Below are 12,934 nucleotides of genomic sequence, written 5' to 3'. Positions count from 1 at the left end.
AAAATGAGTTACTGATTTTAGCCAGTTTTATTTCCAGGTAGATAGTAAAGCCTACTTAAATGAGCCAGATTTTCAGCACATGGGAATAAGGGCAACTGATAAAATGAGATATTTCAAATTGCTACTCATTTTTCAAAATCAGGGCCATATTTCTTAATGAAAGTCAGATCACTTAATTTTAAGGTGAAGATTTAACTATCTGGAAAGTTACAAGTGAGTCCAAAATTAATGCTTTAGGATATTTTACAGATGACTCAATCTTTTTCATGCCTTTCTCACAAATGTCTTTAACGTTGGTAATTTTGGGTGCGTATCAGTTTAACAGACGCTCGTGTGATTTGTTGTATCTCAGAGCTTAAGAAAACAACTGCAACAAGAATAAAACTTTAAACCAAGCTACTTTATTATAAATTACTTTATTATAATTTCCTTTATTGATGATGTCATTTATTTTAGAGAAGTTAATGAAAGCATGCTTGCCTTCTGCAGCACGCAGACCGCTCTGCTTGAACTTTGATCCCCCAGAGAATTTTCATTCCTGGTTTAACTGGGAAGTGAAGGGGTTCCCGCCTCCCCAGGGTAACAAAACACTAGAAATACAGGATCAATTACATCCCCTCTACAGTTCATTGCTCATTTTGAAAGTCTCATAGATTTCATCCAAATGTGGAGCTTTTTTGCCCCGACCTGCTCTGTGCTATCCTCAATCTCCACCTTCTCTTCTGAACGTTTCCCTGTCCTGAGCAGAACTGCTATGCTGTTCCTTGGGTCTCTCCATCGAGTGCAGCTAAGCCTTAGGATTTAACTTCCAGTGATGCAAGATGAACATTTAAGTAGTTGTCTTATAACATGAAGTTCTTTGCCCTTGTGCAATTTGTTTTCTCAGGAAAACAAAACAAGACAAAAGACTTATGTTCCCGATCAGGCCTTTTTCTAACACTCAACCGAAGAGCCAGCCACATGGATCTTGGAGAGCTGTACAAATCCCCTGAAACACCAGGTCAAGATTTCTTTACGGGCAGTCATTATCCAGCTTGGGTCCTTATTTCTTTTATCTTTTCCTTGTGGGGCCTCCCATGCCTCCACACATAGCCAACAAGCATCGCACTTGGTTTCAGTTCAGCAAGGTGTTTCTGTCAGTGCTTTTCTCTCCTTTCAAGACAAATACTGTGCTGGGCCTCAGCCAAGGTGCAGAAAAGGATGTGACAAGATTGCACTGGCTTTTTGATTTCTCTTTCCTGGCCTATTGGTTAGTAGAGTACTAATGGACACAGGTGTAAGGAAAGGGATAACAAATCTTAGGACCTGTTGGCTGGGCAGAATTCTGTCACACGTACCCTCAACTTGTGGCTTGATATAAGACATTTAATCTCTTTGTAGTTAAGCCCCAGCTGTAAAATGGATGTCTGGACATTGCTCCGGCAGGAGCTGTTTTGAGAGGGAAAGGGTGTATAATTAATAGCTGACTAGAGGCTGGATGGCAAAATTCATCGGATGGTGGGTAAGTTCATAATGAATTTCTGACCTAGGGGACAAACATCAGTGGCACTTCATTACTTGAATCCTGGGATGAAGAAAAGGCCCTGTATCATTAAGCCAGGAAGGAAGTCTGTAAATTGGGAAAAAAGAAAGAGGTGGAGAATTATCTTTTTCAGCGCACTGGAGGGGAATGGCCACACTCTGCAGGTAAAGAACCTCAAGCATTTAAAAGCAAGTTAAAATCACAGTTTAATCTATTTTCTTTCTCTTTCCTTTCAGATTCTTGATACTACATATAGTAAGATCTGTTTTACCAGACTGCTCCTTTTCGTCCTCCCTTTCTGCTCCACGTCTGCATTCACAGGTTCATGTGAGCTCCCTTCAGAAAATTCACCTAGGTGTCCCAAGGCCGTGATTCAAAGAATTTCACCTGCCAGGTCCTCCCAGAATTATTCTTCCTTTCTAATTCTCTCTAGTTTAGAGGCTTCCCAATAACCACAGGATTTATTTTCTCTCATAAAGTTCATCCTCAACATTGCCCTCCATGATACAATTGAATCTTTCTTTGGCCCTGAGACTTACAGATTGAGTGGCCTTTCTCCACTCTCTGATTCTGAAAAAAGAGTGTTGCATCTAAGCATCCTTAATGCTCTCTGTCATCTCATAGGCAATGAACTTAAAACAAAAATGGCTACATGTGTTAGAGTCATTTAGTAGCTGCCACCTGATTGTAGAAGAATATGGTAAGAGAATATTTCTGCACTTAAAACAAATACTAAAAACATAAAAACAAAATAATTCACCTGCTGTTGTTTAATCTGCAAAACTAAGTCAGTTGCTGCAAGCAGCACTAGGCAAACCAAAACATTTATTTGAAATAGGCAGTATGTTAACATAGGTTATACTTACACCTCACGTGGCTGCTCTCTGTCATCTGTCTCTCTGGTTGCCCTCTAGAACTTATATAGGGCACTGTTCTAAATCCTAAAATGCTCAGCTGAGGAAACTTCTGCAGTGGGTAGCTACAGACGAATACACACTTTGTCAGCAAGAGTTCTGCTCTCTACAAATACAGAGATCTACTAGGTACCAGAAGATTCTAGACGAAGAAAGAAAAATGAGTATTTTAGGTTAGCAGAATACAAGCTTTACCTCAGAGAAAACAGTTTTTCAGTCCTCAGTCTTGCATAAATTTAGGTGCCTTCCTAAATTCTGGATTCTCCTTCATAAAGTAGGTATTCTTCTAGAGCGGTACAATCCTGAGGGTTTGAGGAAGATGTATACCTAGTCAGAAGAATGGGCACAGCACTAAACCAACTTTGAAATAGTGACAAATGTCATCCCTCAACACTTTTTTAAAAATATGCTTTTCTTGAAGCTTTTGTAGACTTTTTATCAGTTTTTATCAGTCTTAGGAACTTGACTGTGTATAGTAGTATATAGATTTTCTACTGTCTCCATATTCAAACTACAGTCATGGCTGATAACTCTGTCCAGGGAGGTCCAACTGATGTGGACATGATCCCTTAAGACTCAGAATTGTTATTAATCAGCTTCAACCAACACTGGCCATTTCCTCCAGAAAAGCCTAGTGCTGTTATCAGGATAGCAGCCCAAGTTTCATTTACTCGTAATTACGGCCACTTTCAAATCCAAATGTGTAACTGCTTTATACATTTTCTATTTCTCCATTTGAAAATATAATCACCAACATAACTTTGCATTCCTGTTGTGAGAAACTATGAACTAGGGTATTGTTTATTAAGATTTATGTTAAGCCTAATGTAAAGATTAGGCAACAAAAGATAAGATAATCGCCAGATGTCCAGGATGCCGCTTGTAAAAGATAAGATAACCGCCAGATGTCCAGGAACCGACAGAAACAAGACAGACAACCCCACATAAGGATATATGAGTGAAGGGTCAACACCTCCACTACTTCATGAACACGAAAGTAAAAAGTATAAAAAAGGACTGTTTGAACTGCTCAGGATGGCAGTTGGCGGAGTGCAGACTTCCCTGCCGTCCAGCGCTGTCTTTGCTCATATTCTACTTGCTATAATTAATAAAAAAAATTTAATTGTATTATGATCAATTATGGTCTCAATTTATAACACTGTGAAGGCAGAGAAAAAGAAAGGGAACCTGCCAGCAAGCTCTGTTGAACAATTCTTATGTAAAATGCTTTTGCACCAATAGCTGGTGCTAGAGATGTGGGAAATCCTGGGGTTTGTAAGCTAATTTTCCAATCCTATATTAAAATATAAAAATTGGTCTTGGCTTTTCAGATCTTGAAGCCATGGAAGAGAGGGGATGGTGCATTTTCATCCCTAGGTATCAGGTAAATGAAGTTCTGGTTCACCTCCTAGCAGAACATAAACGTTATACTGGGGTTATATTAAATAAAATAAGCTGTTCTAATTAAACCAGCTTCAGCTGAATGGAATGTAATAGCACTCCTGTGATGGCCTTTTTTGGGCTATTCTTCATGTTAGGGTCTGTAGCAAGTAATTACCCACACCATTACTGAAACCAGTTTTAAAACATCACTTCAGGAGGATAAAACAACTTTTGCAAGTTATTCCTTTACTCAAATAAGAAAATGGAATACTTCCATGCAGAAATATGGGTTATCAGCTGACTGAGGAAGGATATCAGTAAAAGAATTTGGTAGAAGGCATAACGGTAGTAGGATTATTTCTTTTCATTTTCCTTTTTGGAACATTTTTTAGAATAGAAAGATTGTATTGTAACTTCTGTCACTAATCCCAGACTTCTGCTATCTGATTTACTGTTTGATATACTGTCATAGTCACCATTGTTAAGCATCCTTTACCATCCATGTTTTGTATGTTTATTCCTGTTTTTTTTGGTAATATGGTAGAACCTCAACAAATTCCTTTATCCTATTGAAAAGACTTCCTTACTCCTGATTTCTTTATCTTACTCCAAATATGTGAATGAAGAAGAAGAGAACAACTGCAAATGGTTATAGAATAAGTTAAATTTGCTAAGTAAATTATATAGAAAAATTAAAAGCTGCTAGTACACAGTATAATGCATATTTTATTATTTCCCTCTTACAGTGTTGTTTAAAAATACATAACCTCTTGATGTATGTATATTTCCTTGAAGAAGGTGCTCTGTAGCTCTGAGGCAGGATAAGTAGCATGTGATGTGGCAGCTGTAAGGTAACAACATGTTTTCCCATAAAAAGCAGAGTAAATGGGCACATAAATTCCATATAAACTGTCAGCATGTCAGCTATGCTAACACTGGGTAAGCTACTGCCCGGGAGCCTCACTAACTTGTGCACCATCATTTTTCAAACAATACACTTCAAGAACTTGTACAGCTCCTGCGGAAGCAAAGCTCAGACCACCCTCCTTCTGGCAACTTCAGTCACCTTCATTCTTGTACAAGGTCTGAAGAGGGATGAAATCCAGCCATTATTTTTTCTAGGTGACGTTTTCCCTGGTGTCTGAAGGCAGGAGGTCTGCAGCAGAGCTGGGAGTTTAACCATGTTTTCTGATAGATTATCCCGATCCAGGATTCATCTCGTCTTGCTTCAGATATCTACTCAGCAGACTTCTACGTCTGAGCAAGTCCCCCCAGGCTCTGCAGTCACTCGTTGCAGTTAAGTGGGGTGCTGAGTACTTTTAGGGAGCAATTCATTTGATCTACTTTAGCTGTGTACTTTAGCTGACATGCATCACACCTCAAAACTGCCTAGGGAGTTTAACAGACATCAACATCTACATTATGAATGTCTACATTAGAAGACATAAATCAACTCCTGAATATCTTTAGCCTTCAAAAATAACTGTTCTGCTAAGTTACCTTTAAAGAAAAAAAAAAAAAAAAGTTCTACTGACTACTCTATTTCTTTGGCTGTATACATGTAAGTTGAGGAACCTCATACACTTGGACCATTCCAGAAGTCTCCACCTCATCCTTCCTGTTTGTAACATAGGAAATCTGCAGGCAGCTTGTGTCTCCCCATATAGAGAGAACTGTGATCTGGAAAAGCTGGAGATAAAAAGAATTATGAGACTGATTTTGGTGAACCTCATGTAACATTCAAACCCAACTACATTCCAAAGACCACACATGGTGGACAGGTCAGTAATACGGTGCAACCTTATGTAAAGCACAGTGTTGCTAGGCCAAAAGTTTGTGATGGAGTGTTATGAGGTCCATTTTCTGTAATACCTTTTTCAAAAAACACTTCTTGAGGTGGGGGAAACACTGACATGTTGACAACTTTACAATGAAAATTTTGGTTTACTAAAAAGTCTCTCTTGAATGAAATGTAACAATATATGGCTAAAGAACAAAGACAGGAAGAAGAACCGTTTTGTCAATGTTGACATATACATTTTTTTCTTCATATTTTTCAAATATATTTTAGGATAGGAAAACCATTACCTACAAAACTTGACCTGTAACACTGAGGAATGTTTATGACCACCTTAGGTTGCTTCCTATGTTCTGGGCTGCGACACAATGGTCATGAAAGACAAGCAATGTCAGTTTGAGGCGGTTAAAAATTTTGTATCAATGAAACTTCCACACTCACCCTTCCTCTTCAAGGTCAAGTTTTCTCTGTCGACCTCTTGAAACATGCACACAACTAAATTATACAGGCATATCATTGTTATCATAAATACATTATGTACTCCTATTTTCATAGTTAATGTAAGAGGGTCAGAGAAAATTTTTACTTGAATAAGGCAGGTCAGTTACCTGAAAAGGTTGAAGAATGCTGCTTTAGATAGATGGACAAGGAAAGTCTTTATGACCTGATTTCCATGATCTTCAGCTGAGTTTCAAGTGCTGAGGAGGTATTTTAGTTTATGGTAGAAAACAAGACAATCTGAAGGTATTTCCTTAGTTGCTATCAACAAGCTATTCAGCATTTCTTCATGTTATGTTTTCCATGTGAGATAGATGTCCAAAAATGATTTATTTTAAATTTGGATTCTTCAAAAAAGGCATAATGAATTAAAATTATTAACTAATGAAGCCACATAGTCTGAAGATTTAATAACATCAAGAAAATTCATTTGATTTTTGATCAGTCCTTGAGTGAGAAGGATCTTTATAATTCATTTAGCGCAAATGGGAACTAGCTGATCTGTCTCTGAGTCAGGTACAGTCTTCTTGTTCAGTTTGTAAAGAACCTTGCGCAAAAGCTCTTTGATGGAGGTTTTTAGATGGTTTTGTGATGAAATAGTTTGGTGAAGAAGAGGAAGACAACATCATCATCATCACAGCAAATGCCTGCAATTCTAATAGATCCAAATATAGTCTTTAATCATCAATCTAATGTATCTAAATTACAATTATATTCTAAAATTTTTTAAAAATAATTTTACTTATATCTAGTTACAAAAAGTAATGTCTTTTTGTTTGATTTTATTTCATTTAGACACTCTTAGATTCCTACCTACACAACAACATTAAAATACTCAAATCTCTTATGACCTTGTTTCCCAGTATCAGGGAGCATAAAAGTGGGAAAGGGGCTGTGTTTATTGATTCCAAAACATAAATGTGTAGCCATACAATAGTCACATTAAAAAATTCACCTTATAGATCCTCATGATCATGTTGTGAGAAGCAAACCAAAGTTACGTCCACAAAGTTAGCTTACGGAAAGCATCAAAGCAAAAGATGCTGGTCATATTTCATTACACCACACAACTTTCTCAAGATTAGATAATACAATATACAAATACAGAAGCACTAATAAAAAAAAAGAGAGACAATCACTGTTTGAGATGAAAAGTAGTAGTTGTTTGTGATCCTGTCACCAGAATTGATTTGAGGTGAGATTTATCTGCTTTTTTTTGGCAGTGGGGTGGCTGATCTCACACCCTCAAAGGTGTCTAGCAAACAATAAAGAAATTCTGAAAGCTGGATAGACTGTCAGTAACCTTCATGCTTCTTCATGCCCTTAGGTTTGCTGGATGGCATAGTAATCCTCATGAGAATCCTGCAACCCATTGGCAGGTTTATTTTCATCTCCAAGGAAGTGGAAAAAAATTAAGAAAAAAAAAAAAGGTATATTCTTATAAAATGAATGTTATATTCTTATAAAAGCTTGTGTTTGCTTTGTTTATGAAGCTGAGGAGAAGATTTCATTTTTACGATGGGATTTCATTTTTATGCGGATCTTGGATCAATGTTTATGTACTGTGTCTATAGATAAGCCTTCTCAAGCTGTGATCCCATCAGATCTCCTGGGGCACTTCCAGCTGTGATCCTGTCAGATTTCATAAGCTAAATAGGTTGGGCCAACTCAAGCTGTGATGCTGTCAGATTTCATCAGCTAAGCAGGTTTGGAATGAGTCAGTGCTGGAACAGGAGACTTGCAGTGCACAGGTTGATTTTGAAGGACATAGTGATTGTGATAACACCATGTATGTGTGTGATGCTCCCTTTTCCTTCGTGAAGGCATTGAACTCGGACAGAAACTCTACATTCCCAGTATGTCACACTGCTGAAAGACAGTGCTTAGGCAAAGGAGGAGATGAAACTGAGGCACTTCCTCAGATTTCAGTGTAAATAAAGAGAATGGAAAAAGATCTTTGCTATTTCTGCACCTATGCTACCAGTTGCCCACAAGGAAACCAGGGAAGAAGCATATCAGACAGGAATGGGTGAGTGTTGGCCAAATCTTGTTTGGACAACAATCTGTATGTCCTCATTTTGGAAACCGCATCATCTCCTGTGGCTATGCCAACAAGACTCAGTGCAGTTGCATAAAGAAGGAACTGCTTCCATCTGTGGTTCTCAGGTAGTTTCCATTGCAAATGTCTTAGGAGAAGACTTCTTAAGAAAGTCCTTTCTCCTTAACAAAGGAAGCTGTAAATCCTACTGGTGATACTATTCCATGGCCTTCAGAAGCTTCTTTAAGATTCATGTTTATATTGAAGGAATGTGGCAAAGAAAAAATAAGTGAGGTTTATGAGGTTTCCTGCATGAAACACCTTTCTTAATTTATTTTGTATTTCATTGTCCCTCATTTCATTCTGAAACTAAAGCAAAAAGGCAAAGAAATTGGTGAAAGAAATAGAGAAATTGTTTCTGGAAGAAAATGAAACAATGTTTTGGAAATTGTATCCATTTTTCAGAGTTTATATTAGTATTTTTTGTGTGTCGATATTTGTGTCTTTTTTAATACATATTTGTAACAAAATATTTTCTTTTAAAATCATTTTTATCACCAGAAGTCACATTTTCTTATTATATGGTGAACTTCATTAAGTAGATAAGGAAAAAGCAAGGTCGTAAAAATGAACCTGATAAAATGAAGTGTACAATTTCAAAGAAATCATTAATTAAAATACAATAGATTACAACAATAATGGTGTATTTTTAATTTTTTTTTTTGTTACATAGTTCTTTTATAAAAGAAGAGAAAAAATATTTCTAATGAGGAAAACTGCTGTTGTTAAGCATATTCTGATCAGTTTTAGGAACAAGATCCTGTGCTGAAATAACTCATCTCTGTGATGAGAAGTTCCCTAAAAGATGGACTGGTCCCAAACTACGGAATGAGTCTTGACAGATCCTGATGCCTTAGCACTGTAAAAGGCAAGGATCTCTGAAGTAGTTTAGGAGTACATTCAGTCCACTTACTTCTTCTACCTTTGATTCCCATGAATTGCAGGCCAGAGCACTGGTTTTCAGCACTTTTCAGGAAGTCTTACCCTGATTTAAACTTTGTGACTCTTGTGTGATGATTAGTTGATTATCTGTCCTCCTGTAATTTAAAAGATAATGTGTAACAGCTTCAGCTTAGGAGGACCAGGGTGAGATGCACCTTACCACACCACACTGACAAGGTCTAGCAATGCCAAAATCTGCAGGAGCTTCCCTAGTAGGTGGAGGAGAGAAAAAGGAAATTGGGGATTAATTTTCTGGGCTGGCTTAGATTGAGGCACACTAAAAGTTCTGTAGTCTTTGCTTTATGTAAAGGGAGGCTAGGAGACTGGTAGAGATATACATGCAGATGTCTCTATCAGTCAGATAAATACATACTATGTCTTCCTCCAAGGATGTGCACTATAGTATCAGACTGCCTTCTCCTTCTCGTTTGACTAAACCCAAGAGACTTTGTATCTCCTCAACATAAGCAGTTGGCTTCATCCCTTGCCACTGATTAGGCAACAGAGGGAGAGAACCTCTTAGTCATCGCAAAAAATGTGAGCTGTGGTTTTAAAGGGTTAGGTCTTGACCACTTTGACTCTTCTCCTGAGACCCTGCATGTTGAAAAGATGACCAGCTCTACAATTCAATGGATATCTAAGTAATCATTCAGGTGAGACTGAAAGGATATTGGCTGCACCCTGGCTGTGCCCCAGGCTGCCTGTAGACTCAGGCAGCTCCTACTACACCAGATAGACCTGCTTCATCTTCTCAGCATCATCTTGGCACTCATGCAGAGTAGAAACTGCTGGGCCTTTTATCAGTGCTTGTATTGTGTTTTAATTTTACATGACTGCTAGGTTGCTGTTTGGTCACCCAGGAAAGTGCAAGCTCAGCACAGTAGTCTGTGCTTGGGGGACTAATGCCTGGGGGAAGCTGGGAACCCAGGGCTTAGGGCTGACAAAAATGCTTGAACACTGCCCATGTACACAAAGTTTTCTGCTTAGCTCCATTTAGAGGCAGGAGGGTGGTTTTCCCTCCCCTCTTCCCACCCACACCCACTCCCCCTCTCTCTCTCTCTTTTTTTTTTTTTTAGTGGATGCTTAAAAATCTCCATTTGAAATGAAATGTTAAACTGGGGATGGAGGTTCTGATGTTTGTGTCCGGATCAGCATGGTGGGTGGCAGGGAGCAGGAGATGTTTTCCTGTGGACCAAAACCCTCAGCACAAGTGAGTATGTCAATAGAGATGAGGGAAATCTAAAACGTAAAGGTTGGCTTTTTAAATGGCTTAAGTCAGAAAGACTGCATTTTGTGAAACTGGTCACAAAGGGAGCGAAGTGTCTGCACCAGAAAGCCTGAGTGACCTTTACAAAGCATTAGGTATTATTTATTTTCATTGAATTATGTGTGTAGGTGTGTGTATGCATGTTCTTGTGGTGAGCAACTGACAGATGCTGCACAGTTTTTCCTAAACTTGCTGAGTCTCTACTAATTAGAACTGGGATGGAGCTTCATTTCATAATTCACAGTTAAGTTCTTAATTTTGAAATATTTCCTGAGCCAAAATGGACACAAGCAGGCAACGTGTTTCTCCCTAAATCTGTTACCAAACAGATTCTGGAGGAAGTGCTCTTGGTTTAATTGAACTTTCATTCCCATTTTAATTTACTTTTTATATCATATTCATGTTGTGCTCTGTGATATTATATAATATACAATGTGGAAACAAAAGCCACAGCTATACTAGTAAATTATACATGCTCAGAACTGGTTTTGAAGGCAGCAGCCAGCTGGCATGGATCGGTCCACCTCCTTACTGGGAAATTCTTTTAACCTCCAAAACTGGGTGGCCACATCCAAACTGCCTGTTGAGAGTCATCCTTGGCCCGTGTTGTCTCCTGAAAAGTTCCCAGAAATTGTCTAGGGAAATTTTGGTTACCTGGCGCCAAATCTGTTCTAGGGACAACTATAACAATTCAACTTTATAGGCAATTGTATTCCAGAGCCCAGGAATATTTTCTGGCACTGGTTAGCTCAGAAGTACGAGCATAATCATTAAATTCTTTGGACTGCGTTGCACTTAATTTGGTCAAATACCAAAAGAAGAAGCAAGACTTATTGTCTTTCACTTTGAGGAATATCTCCCTGGCGTTATCCTCAGATTAGCCTAAAGACTGTTCACTCTGCTGGCTGAGAGCTCCAGGTGGTAGGAAAATGATCCCTCACGTGTCTCCTACATGCTTCTCTGTAAACAAACTGTTTGACAAATAAAAAAAAATGCATATAGACAAGAAATACAAGTCAAAGGCACTATATGTTTGTGAACTCCCCAAATGACTTTATTACTGAGATGTGCATCAAGACACTCTCAGCTTGATTTTATGCACAGGTAAAGCTGTTTTACCTTGGCTTTTAGGAAAAAAAAATCAGGTTTAGTAGATTATTCTTTATTTTAGAGTTTATTTTTAGTCTGGGTCTTGTAGGAGCAGAAAAAATGACCTATTACTGTAGTTCAGCCCAGATGTGGATGGATAAACAGATAAATGGGGATTTATGGATTTTGTTCTGTTGAATAATTTTCTTTTAAGGAGGTGAGCTATCAATTTATTTTCAAGTAGTCCTAGATATCTTTGGTTAAATTTTGCAAATCTTCCTTTTGCTTCCCTAGAGGCTCTCTTCCTTCAACTAGTGAAAACTTCTGTTTCAACTAAAGGTTGCTTCAAAGAAACATTAAAAAAAATACTTAATTTTCACATTACCTTATTATAGGTAATACAGGACCACTCTTGTGATAGAGTCTCTGCAAACCAACAAGGTGCTCAGAGTGACCCAGTAAAACTAAGAAAGCTTTCAAACTGAGCTAGTTGAAGATGTTCCTGCTTATTGCAGGGGTGTTGGACTAGATGGCCTTTAAATGTCCCTTCCAACTCAAACTGTTCTACAATTCCATGATTCAGTCAGTGACCTGAGTGCCAGGAGGATTTCATTCCTGATTCTTACACACAGTCCAAAATCCACACCCAGCAAGATGCTTTAGATAGAGACACTCAGGGATCCATATATATGAATCAGTATGAAATTGTTCAAAGATCTCAGCATCTATTCAATAATTTAGATAACAGCCATATTTCTAAAAACATTTAACATGGGGAATAAAAGGGAACATTATTATTTTTTTTTTCTGTATGTAGGAACTGAGTTGCTCTGAAATCTGGCCATAAATTTACTGGAAAACGATTAGCATCACATTGAGAATGATATTTGGAGCTGCACTTTCAAAACAAGTGAATAATTTCTATTGATCACCCTGGAAAAAAAATAAATCCGTAGATGTTAGGCATTCCCACAAGGCTTGGGAATCTGGGCAGCTGTCTTTTATAGTGAGCCACAAATTTTCAGTGCTGTTTTTGGTGGAATGCCAGATTTGGAAGAAAGTTTGTACCCTTCTTGTCCCCTCTCACTCCCCCCAAAAAGTACAGAAAAACCACAGTGAGTCCATTTTAACTCATAAATGAATTCTTCCTCTCTCTAAATAGAAGCACCCCTTAAAATAAAATAAAATGCCACATAAAATGTACTTCTTGCTACAATACAAAATGTGCTTTCACTCAGGCTCTCTGTAGCATTATCTCTAACTGCAGTGTAACTAAAAACTAATAACCTCATTTTTAATTAGCTGGGTTTGTGGCATTTTGCACCCATCTCACAGTTGTTTTCTCTACAGTGTATATCATTATTAACTCCGGGTGTCTTCAAGGAGGTCTTAAATATACTTTGCTTTCTTACTTCTTTTGTTT

This window comes from Falco naumanni, chromosome W, assembly GCF_017639655.2.
Source record: "Falco naumanni isolate bFalNau1 chromosome W, bFalNau1.pat, whole genome shotgun sequence".
NCBI classification, from domain to species: domain Eukaryota; kingdom Metazoa; phylum Chordata; class Aves; order Falconiformes; family Falconidae; genus Falco; species Falco naumanni.
This window is presented reverse-complemented; position numbering follows the sequence as displayed.